This window comes from Equus quagga, chromosome 3 (genome assembly GCF_021613505.1).
Source record: "Equus quagga isolate Etosha38 chromosome 3, UCLA_HA_Equagga_1.0, whole genome shotgun sequence".
In the NCBI taxonomy this organism is placed as follows: domain Eukaryota; kingdom Metazoa; phylum Chordata; class Mammalia; order Perissodactyla; family Equidae; genus Equus; species Equus quagga.
This window is the reverse complement of record NC_060269.1, coordinates 121884962-121895888: the sequence shown is the minus strand read 5'-3', so window position 1 is coordinate 121895888 and position 10927 is coordinate 121884962.

Sequence of the window (10927 nt, the reverse complement as noted above, 5' to 3'; positions counted from 1 at the left end):
GCCTGGGCTCTAAACCCCCACATGAGAAAAAGGCAACAGAGCTGAGAGGTGATTGCTGGGGGACAGGGGACACACAGAGCTCCCACAAAACTCCCGTCTCCATAACGAAGTTGAGGACATCTCAGTCTCATGTAAAGTGTGAAGCAAACACAGCTCCAGCCGCCAAGCTCCCACCCCTTCCTTGACTCCTATACTAACTCCTCCTTGAAGAAGGTTCTGGAGTTTCTGTTGAACATTGGGTGCATTTACAAACAACAACGCTGCCAGGTGGGTAAGTGTCCTGAAAGGTAAAAGCAGAGTGCTGTGGGAGCATTGAGAGCCAAGAGGGGAGTAATTCCTGTGAGGAAATTAGGCCATGTTGAATCTCCTTTGCAATTTAATTTCCAGGCTTCCTGGAGGAAGCGGCATTTGAGTCTGGCTGGGTGGGTCATGCGGGTGGCTAAGGGGCAGAAGGCCTTCCAGGCAGTGGGCACAGCACAGGTCAAGGCAAGGGACTGACCACTCTAAGCTCCATCTGAAGTAATGAGTTGTGTTTAGCTGCTCGGAGGGGCAGGTGAGGGGAGCAGTAGGAAGCACAGCTGCCCTCTCCTCAGAGCTGGCTCGTTTTGCTGGGTTGTAAGATAAAGAGCAAAAGTCTCAAGCTCATTCCTAGCTCATTGCTTGTTCATCAAGGCATAGTGATTCAGTTTTCAGTTTAGCCTATAAAAGAGATGTTTACCATTACGTCGGAACCAGTTCCTTGATTGGAGGCATCTCCTACCTTTTGAGGTAGACCCTATTCTGGAATCTGAAAATGTCGGTTACTCACTTTCCCTGCCTCCCTTGCAGGGAGGGCCAGGCATGCAATGGTGTCGCCGTCAGAAGAAAGTCCTAAAAGGAGCAGACTCTGAGAAGAGTCTGTGCTGAAGACAGTGGCAGCAGAGGTGGCAGACACAGAGGTGGCAGTGTTAAGAGCTGTCAGTGTCTGTGGTTTTAGCACAAGTGTTCCATGTTCTGTGTGAGTGGTGGAGACGGTTCAAGTTGTGGTGTCTGGGTCCAGTATGGCAGCAGTGATGGCTTCATGGGACCAATTCCAGAGTATGATCTGGGGCATTTCCAGCTGTGTAGCCTCCAAGCCCTGTTCTTCAGGTGAATTGTTCAATATCCTTTAATCAACTTCTTTTCTCCTTAACACAACCAGATTTAATTTCTCTTGCTTGCAGCTAAGAATCCTGACACTTTCAGTATGTTGGAGAATGGAGGGCAGGCCTGTAAGCATTTCAGAATTGAGCCCTTCCGTTTATATAAAGACCAAGTGATCTCACACAGATAATTGAAAGTTCAGTTATTGTCCTGATTGCCTGAATCATTTGATGATTATTTTGGACCTTATTCTGTAGCTTGGGGGAGCTAAAAACTGAAGTGTGGGAGCCTATCCGAACTGTAAGAGGAAATATAAGGAAAATGAGGAGAACCTTGTCTGAAATAACTCAAAACCAAGCTGTTTTCTCCCAGTGGGCCTTTCATGGAACTGTAAGAGGTAGACGAAGGGGCTAGACTCTTTTGTTCTGTTACGGGAAAATTGATTGTTGAACTTGTATTCATTTTTACACTGCAAAAAGGCATCTACTCTATATCAGCAGAATGGTATTGAATGGGGTGAACAAGAGAGGCCCCAAAACAAAGAACAGGTGTTTACATTTGCTGTAGGTAGAAAGAATGTCAGTACGACAATAAAGAATTCTCAAAAACGTGCACGGCTCTTTCTTTCAAGTTAAGTTGTCAACTGAACTGCATTAGCAGCAAATACTACCTCATTATTGCCATAATGATCCCAGAAGAGACAGACTTTAAAATGTGACCCCCAAATCTTCAAATTTGATGAAATGTCAAATTCATTTCCTCATATGATGCAATTTAGAATTTCAGTTGCAAAGGTTAAGTTTTCAAGCAATTCAATAGAACACATCATAGAACAATATATATTTATTTTTTGTCTCCCCCACTATAATGAAAGCTCTGTGGAAGTAGGGTCTTTGATTGTTTCAATGCACATGCGTCGCCAGCACATAGTAGATGCTAGATCAAACTTGTTTAGCAAGAAGAGATCATACTCCCTTAGAATTTGTGCAGAAGAGAAAGTGTATGTGTGTATTACATATCGTTTATTATCTGACCATACCTTTACAGCATACTCTTACCAAGGAGTATTTTTAGGGCGTAAAACATATCACTTTATAGTCTCTATTCCTTTCCATTTCCAGGTAAATGAGTGCTAACCAGCAAGTCATACCTCACTTAGGTTTTGCTTGTTCTGCACTTCACTTCTCCCTTTAGGACTTTCTGTTTTCAGTATTGAACACAGAGGTTATTTGTACACAAAGGAACTTGACTTGGGCATTCTTGAATCTTTCCACATAAGTCAATAGAGGGTATGTTTTGTTTTATGATGAGACAGGATGTAAAGAAATGTTTTAATTTCAAATATGACTCTAGTAAAGTGTAAGGCTTCAGAAACCCCTATGAATCTCCAATGTTCTCCCTGTATTTGCAGTAAGCAGTACTTCAAAGATAACGCTTAGACTTTCCAGAATGAGAAGTTTCTGTCTAAATTGGCAATTTATTTGTGAGTCTGGTATCTTCCTTCTACTCTGCATAATTAATATTGTAAACAATATTAATAATGTCCTTTGATATTGGAGTTGGGAATGAAAATTTCATTTTAAATGTATTCCACAAATAATTTGATAGTAGATTCTGTAAATGTCATTTTTAATGTACTTATAGCTGTTTTCCCAACAACTGCTCTGGCAATGAGCCACACTATGCAGCAAATGTTCTATTTACTTTCTTGGATTAAATAAAATAACATATTTACCTTCATCTTTGTTTGGTTTTTACTTGCTGTGACTCACTTTGCCAGCTCTGAATTTTTTTAAAAAAGAGTAAATTCTGACCACCTTTTGTTTTCTCACCATATTTGAAAAAATAGAAAAAAGATAAATACAAATTTGAAATAAGAATATAAAATGTCTCTAAATATTCTATTACAATCCAATTGCAGAAAATAGACAACTGTCTTTGTTTGGTAGGGCTGCCATAACAAAGTACTACAAGCTAGGTGGTTTAAAACAACAGGAATTTATTGTCTCATTGTTCTGGAAGCTAGTAACTGAAATCAAGTCCAGCCATGCTTCCTCTGGAGACCCATAGGAGACCCTTCTTCGTCTCCTCCTAGCTTCTGGTGGTTTGGCAGGATCTTTGGCATTCCGTGGCTTGTAGGTGCATCACTGCAATCTTTGTCTTCACATGGCATTCTCCCTATGTTTCTGTCCTCACTTGGTCATCTTCTTATAAGGACACCAGTCATATTGGATCAGGAGTCCCCCACTCAGTATGACCTTGCTTAACTAATTGCATCTGCACTGCCCATATTTCCAAATAAGGTTACATTCTGAAATACTAGGGGTTAGGACTTCAACTCACAGTATCTTTATGGGGGGACACAATTCAACCTATAACAATAACTATTTTGCTATTAAAAGTTAATTAATATTTGTATAGTACAGTTAATACCAATTATGTTATTAAAAGTAGTTCTTAGAAGAAAATTTTGGTCTAGCAATTTGAGAGGAAAGCTTGAATATGGTTCTGGAAAACCTCAGGAAGAGGTGATATCATGTTAGTCAAGACATATCAAGAAGGGCTGAGATTTAGGGAGCAAGTGGATATACCTCTCTCTTTTCTGTTCAGGACCATGTCATCATCTACGAATATATGGAAAAAAGAAAAATCTGGTACAAGTGAATTTCCTGTTGCTATGGACTGGATTGTGTCTCCCCAAATTCATAAGTTGAATCTCTAACCTCCATGTATTAGTATTTGGAGACAGGGCCTTTGGGAGATAATTAGGTTTAGATGAGATCCTGAGACCTCTTAATCATTTCACTATGCTGCCATGTGGTAAAGTTCCATATTCAAGAATCAAACCACTAATCTCTAAACAATAATGGTCAGAAACAGGGTTCTTTTTGGTAATAACATAAATATTCTGGTGTGTATTAGCTAAAACATTGCCTATATTTGTATCACTACCAAAAAGAACCACGTTACTGACAAAAAGCATTAATGCCTCCAAAGGGCAAAACCCCCCCATATATCACCCAAAATCATCATAATTCAAACAAATACTTTGAAGCAGATCCAATTCGTATGGAATTAGTTTCCTGATAGCTTCCTTAAGTTATTGTCTGGACTTTGATGTGTTGCACAGGGTAATGAACACACCCACTTCCTTTGTTTAAAAAAAGAGTTAGAAAAATAATTTAAAGCTATGTCACTAACACTTGACAAGATGAACACTGGAGAAGTTGATGTTCTTTCACAAACAGTTTTGGGTTATTCACATAAAACAGACATCTCAGGTTGGATCATTTTTCGTTAGTGTAATTGATGTAAGGCTTATTACTAGATGGCGTAAAGTCTAAGAACTGACAACTGAACCTAACAGCAGCACAGTGAAGAATTTTTCACAAACACTTTGAAATATTGATAAGTAGAAAATTTGCCTTGATTTCTCTTTTTCTAACACAATTAACAGCAGTTACATTGTAGTATATGGGTGTGCTACTAATGCTGTTTAACTATTGATGTATTAGCTGATATATTATGTATTAGCTGATATATTTACATATAAGAAATGTGTAAAGATGTGTGTATTTAGAAACATATACATATATGTATGTGTGTATACACACGGATTGTATAAACACTTGTCATGACCATTTGTGTCCCTCTTTGAAGAGCCTGGGTTGTACACACAAGTTCCTGAACTCTTTGGACTATAATATAATTAATAGAGTCCTAAGTAACTGGTGAGTGAAAAGTAAAAGTGGAAAAAGGGCATTTGATAATATCTTGATGCTCCAGTTATGTTTTGAGAATGTGTTCCTGGGGCCAGCCCAGTTGCATAGTGGTTAACCTGTCCTGGGTGCAGACCTACACACCACTCATCACCCCTTGCTGTGGCAGCACCCACATAGAAGAACTAGAAGGACTTACAATTAGGATATACAACTATGTACCGGGGCTTTGGGGAAGAAAAAAAAAGAATGTGTCCCCCTCATGGAATCAGGGAGCACTGTTGGTTGGAAGGACTTTCTTGACACTGAGCTGTAAGATCACACTGTCAGATCACACCATGAGCCTGAAGGCTTGACTCGCCTGACTCCTCTTGTCCATAGCTGTCCCATTTGTAAAAGGAGAAGGATCGTGCTAGATATTTGAGGACTCTCTTGTCTCTAACATCCTGTGAATTTTAAACATTATTAACTATCGGTACTTTTCATGACAGCAGGTAGTTGAATCCTAATTTCATTCTCTTTCTGTATTAGTGTGTTTCAACCTTCTGAGATTTTGTATTAGACAAGAAATATATTGGGCTCTCTTTTTCCTGACATGAGGGAACGCAGCTGGTGGAGTAATTTGTGTCCCTTTTGGGGACTTACCTAAACTATTTCACGCTGTTGGCCTGCTTCTGAAGACATTAGGCATCTGAAAGAGAGAGTACTAAAATCAGTGCTGGATAAAGACCAGACTGAGAGAAACGTCTTTTGAATGTGCAAAACAACACACACAATATTTTAACATTTAGGATTTTTAAACTCACTATATTGGCTATGAATGGTTTTCTTATTATTGCATAGTATTTGTTTTGAAGTTTAGGATTCCTCAAAGAACTTTAAAGCCATTTCATCATCCAATGTGAATGTCTCCAGGATTTTGCCATTCTGTTAAGATCTCTCTGCCTAATACAGACTCCACATCTACTTTCCCTCTGACACACATACCACAGGCTTCCAGACAGCTAACTTTAACTCAGTTCAGCAAGTATTTATGGACTGCACACTATGTGCCTAGTTCTAGAGTAGGTGTTAGAGATATAAGCATATCTAAAATAGAGACCTACCAACATGAATTAACCATAAAGTACTCCTCTGGCTTAAGTGAACAAATTGACCTGCTGTGTAACTTCATTTAACATTGAACACTTAAAAATTAGAGAAGTGTTAGCTTAGTGTTTATTTGTTCATCTTTTTAGTTTTCTTTTTTTTCCACAGTTAACGATGATCACTTCATCTTGCTAACAATGGAAACTTTGTCTTGTAAGGCTAATGCTGATTCATGACAATAGAATAATTTCATCAATTTCTGCAAGGACATTCTTGATTACTCTTTCAAGAGAGAAGGTAAGGGTTTCTTTCTTTTCACCCAAAAGTGATACCAAACTATTAACATATACATTAAAGGAAGTAGTGCTGAAGACACATTGTTTATAACCACACAAAATAACATTTATCAAGATGGCATTCTTGACCACCCTGGTCCTGAAGATGGTATTAAAAGATAGATTGGGCAGAAATATTAATAACTAAGAATCTATGTCAAGTTCATGCACTCTTGGCCCAGCTGGCCCTTGATCACCAAACCAAAAGCTGATGAAACATCAATAAAAGTTGGGGGGCCGCCCCCATGGCTGAGTGGTTAAGTTTGCGCACTCCGCTTCAGCGGCCCAGGGTTTTGCCAGTTCTGATCCTGGGCGCGGACATGGCACTGCTCATTAGGCCAAGTTGAGGCAGCCTTCCTACCACAACTAGAAGGACCCACAACTAAAATATACAACTATATACTTTGGGGATTTGGGGAGAAAAAGCAGAAAAAAAAAAGAAGATTGGCAACAGTTGTTAGCTCAGGTGCCAATCTTTAAAAAAAAAGTTGGAAAAAGTTTTAATTTGCTTTGATATATTTCTTCATGAGGTGTAAGAGGATATAGCTAAGTACTCAAGAATAAGATAGCTATACCTGAAATCTACTTGCTGCTCCTGAAAGGTATTGAACCTGAATTTTACAAAGAAGGGTGCTAACCTCTAGTTTTGAGGATCTAACAACTAATCAGTATCTTTCTATGAGAACATACAGAGGTTGGGTTATCTAAACACACACTGTCTCATATGGGAGTCGCTGGGTACATGTGCCTTCTGAGCACTTGAAATGTGGCTAGTTCGAACTAAGATGTGCTCCAAGTGTACTGTAATACACACCAGATTTTGAAGACTTATATGAAAAAGAGAATGTAAAATATCTCACTAATATTTTGTTATACTGCTTACACAGCAAAATGATAATACTTTGGATATATGGGTTAAATAAAATATAATAAAATTAATTTCATGTGTTACTTTCTACTTTAGTAGAATTTTTAAATTACATACATGGCTTGCATTGTATTTTTGTTGGACAGCTCTGATCTATAACTTACTTTAAAGTACTTCAGTAAAGACAACGTGATCACATTTGTTTGTTAGTTTTAATTACTACAAATGGATATTTGAAAATCAACATTCTGGAGATGTATCTTCCAAACATTTTAAATATCTTTATCAACCCCGGGGGACTTACGAGGTAGACTGTATTACTGTTCCAAATATGTGCAGTCATATTTGAAGTCCCTCCCTATTGGAGAGCTATATACTTCCCATCCCATTGGCTTCAGGCTTGGTCATGTGACTTACCGTGGCCAATGAAATGTGAGTGGTAATGACAAATACCACTCTAAGTAGATGCTTTAAAAGCTATCACATGAGGGGCTGGCCCCGTGGCTGAGTGGCTAAGTCCACATGCTCCGCTACAGGTGACCCAGGGTTTCCTCGGTTCGAATCCTGGGCACGGACACCACCGCTCATCCAGCCACACTGAGGCGGCGTCCCACGTGCCACAACTAGAAGGACCCACAACTAAGAATACACAACTATGTACCTGGGGGCTTTGGGGAGAAAAAGGAAAAAAATAAAATCTTAAAAAAAAAAAGCTATCACGTGATCTGCCAACTCTCTTTTCCCAATGTCACAAGACCACATGTCCTATACAGGGGGCAGCTTCTGCCGTCTGGGTACAAGAATAAAGACAACATAGAGCAGAGATACAGCTCACCCTTCAGGAACTGTAAGCTGATTGAGAAGAAAATCTTCCCCCAGAAGGTGACCAAAAACTAAGGATAGTATGGTGTCTATTTTCCGTTCTGCCCCAGAACTGAATTTAAGCTCCTCCAATTTGGCAGGTGAGGGCCAGAAGTTGATGCAACTCTTTAAGAAAGATGCTGAGAAACTCCAGGTAGAAAGTCCCTGAGGCAGTCTGTGTCAGATTTGCTCACTTCTTGTATTCTCAGCACCAAATGGTGCCTGACATATAGTAGGTGTTGTACAGGTGTTTGTTGAATACATGAATGAAGACCAGGTTTTAAGGGACTTGAAGCTCATACATGTTTGGGAATATTCTTTAAGAAAAAGAACGCCCACATTATTAATACAAAGTTAGTTTACAAAAATGAAAATTTATTAGAATAAGAAAAAAACCTCAAAATATTACAAGATTTTAGGACTAAAAAATACTACAAATATCATAAAAATCTAGGAAAATAATATAGTATCTTTACTAATTAATTGCCTGACTCACCTCTATAATACTTTTTTCCATAAATGTTTTGGCTGCAAACTCTTTGATCTACTCTTGACAAGACAATAGTTTTGCAATCTTATTTTCTATAGAGAGATCAGAAAGATCCTTCAGCCTTTCCTTTAGCATGATTGATTGAAAAAAATTATTACCAATAATCTAGGGTATTGTCCTTTCAGCTTCACATGACATTATTGGTAATTAAATTTTTAGAATTATTGTCAAACTTGAGAAAATATCAATCCAGTTTCTTTCATGGATGAATAATAAGAATATATAAGGGCCTTCCAAATAAGTGTTTTTATGTGGTGAATACATAATCTTTGAATTAATGAGACTCATGGTAGCGGGACATTGTGAGTTTTGTTATCTGCTTTGATGGCAGTGTTGCATGTCCAAGCAGCAAGAAATTTAAATTTAAATAGTCATATGATTTACTCCTCTTTATTAATTAGTTTATCGAGGAATCCAAAGTGGCACATTTTTAATTGCATAAGCTGCTTTATTGAGAGTATTGCTGACAGGAAAGAAATTCCATTTTGACTAGGTCTTAATGAAAACTGTATCCTCCACTTTACATGTCAGGTGATTGGAAGAACCTTCCATAGACCAGCTTCTAGTTCCATACATTTTAGACCTTCTTTTACTGCCAGGTGCTGCAGGTCACATTCACATCCTCTCTGGTCTTGCACCTTCATGTGACAGAACTGGTAAGTCCACACAGTGGGTGGTAGGAATCTTCTTGGAAGCCATTCCTACACCTGAATATCTTAATATAACTAAATAACTTCGTTGTTATGTGTCATCAAGTTGGCTGCGACTCCTGGCGACACTATGAGTGAGTGATGTCCACAATGTTCTGTCCTCTACAGCCCTACTCAGCTTTTGTAGACTCGTGCCTATGGCTTCCTTTATGGAGTCAACCCTTCTCATATTTGGTCTTCCTCTAAATGACTTAACTATACATAAAAGTGACTAGGAACCACCTGACCATATCCCACTAAACCTAAACTAAGTGCATTTGCATATCCATTTCCCTTTTGCTGGATTCCCAAAATTCCTACAGCCACTAGGACCCCTTGATGTGAGAGGAAGTGTTGTGGAGGACAAGTTGGAGTAGAAAGAGATAGCATCTTTTTTAAAAATTATTGAGGTCATATTGGCTTATAACATTGTGTAGATTTCAGGTGTACGTTATTATATTTCAGTTTCTGTATAGACTGCATTGTGTCCACCACCAACAGTCCGGTTTTTATCTGTCTACCATACATACCTGCCCCTTTACTCCTTTTGCTCTCTCCCCACCCCCTTCATCTCTGGTAACCACTAATCTATTCTCTTTCTCTACTTATGTGTTTATCTTCCACATATGAGTGGAATCGTATGGTATTTGTCTTTCTCTAATTTATTTTGCTTAGCATAAAACCATCAAGGTCCATCCATGTTGTTGCAAATGGCACGATTTTCTCTTTTATATTGCTGAGTAGTATTCCATTGTGTATATATATCACATCTTCTTTATCCATTCATCTGTCAGTGGTCACTTGTGTTGCTTCCAGGTCTTGGCTATTATGAATACTGCTGCAGTGAACATAGGGGTGCATAAATTTTTTTGAATTGTTGATTTCATGTTCTTTGGATAAATACCCAGTAATAGAATAGCTAGATTATATTATATTTCTATTTTCAATTTTTTGAGAAATCTCCATAGCGTTTTCCATAGTAGCTGCACCAGTTTGAATTCCCAACAGCAGTGTATGAGGGTTTCCTTTTCTCTACATCCTCTCCAACAATTGTTATTTCTTGTCTTGTTAATTGTAGCCATTCTGACGGGTGTGAGGTGATATCTCATTGTAGTTTTGATTTGCATTTCCCTAATCATTAGTAATGTTGAACACTTTTTCATGCGCCTGTTGGCCATCTTTCTATCTTCTTTGGAAAAATGTCTGTTCATATTCTCTGCCCACTTTTGATTGGGTTGTTCATTTTGTTGTTGTTGAATTGTATGAGTTCTTTATATATTTTGGAAATTAACCCCTTGTCAGATACATGATTTGCAAATATTTTCTCCATATTGCTGGGAGAATATTGGTGGGTTGTCTTTTCATTTTGTTGATGATTTCCTTTGCTGTGCAGAAGCTTCTTAGTCTGATGTAGTCCCATTTGTTTATTTTTTATTTTGTTTCCCTTGTCTGAGTAGACATGGTATTCCAAAGGACACTGCTGGGCCAGCCTGCTGGCACAGCAGTCAAGTTCACAGGTTCTGCTTCGGTGGCCCAGAGTTCACCAGTTCAGATCCCGGGTGCGAACATGGCACTGCTTGGCAAGCCATGCTGTGGCAGGTGTCCCATATAAAAGCAGAGAAAATGAGCATGGATGTTAGCTCAGGGCCAATCTTCCTCAACAAAAAGAGGAGGATCAGCAGCAGATGTTAGCT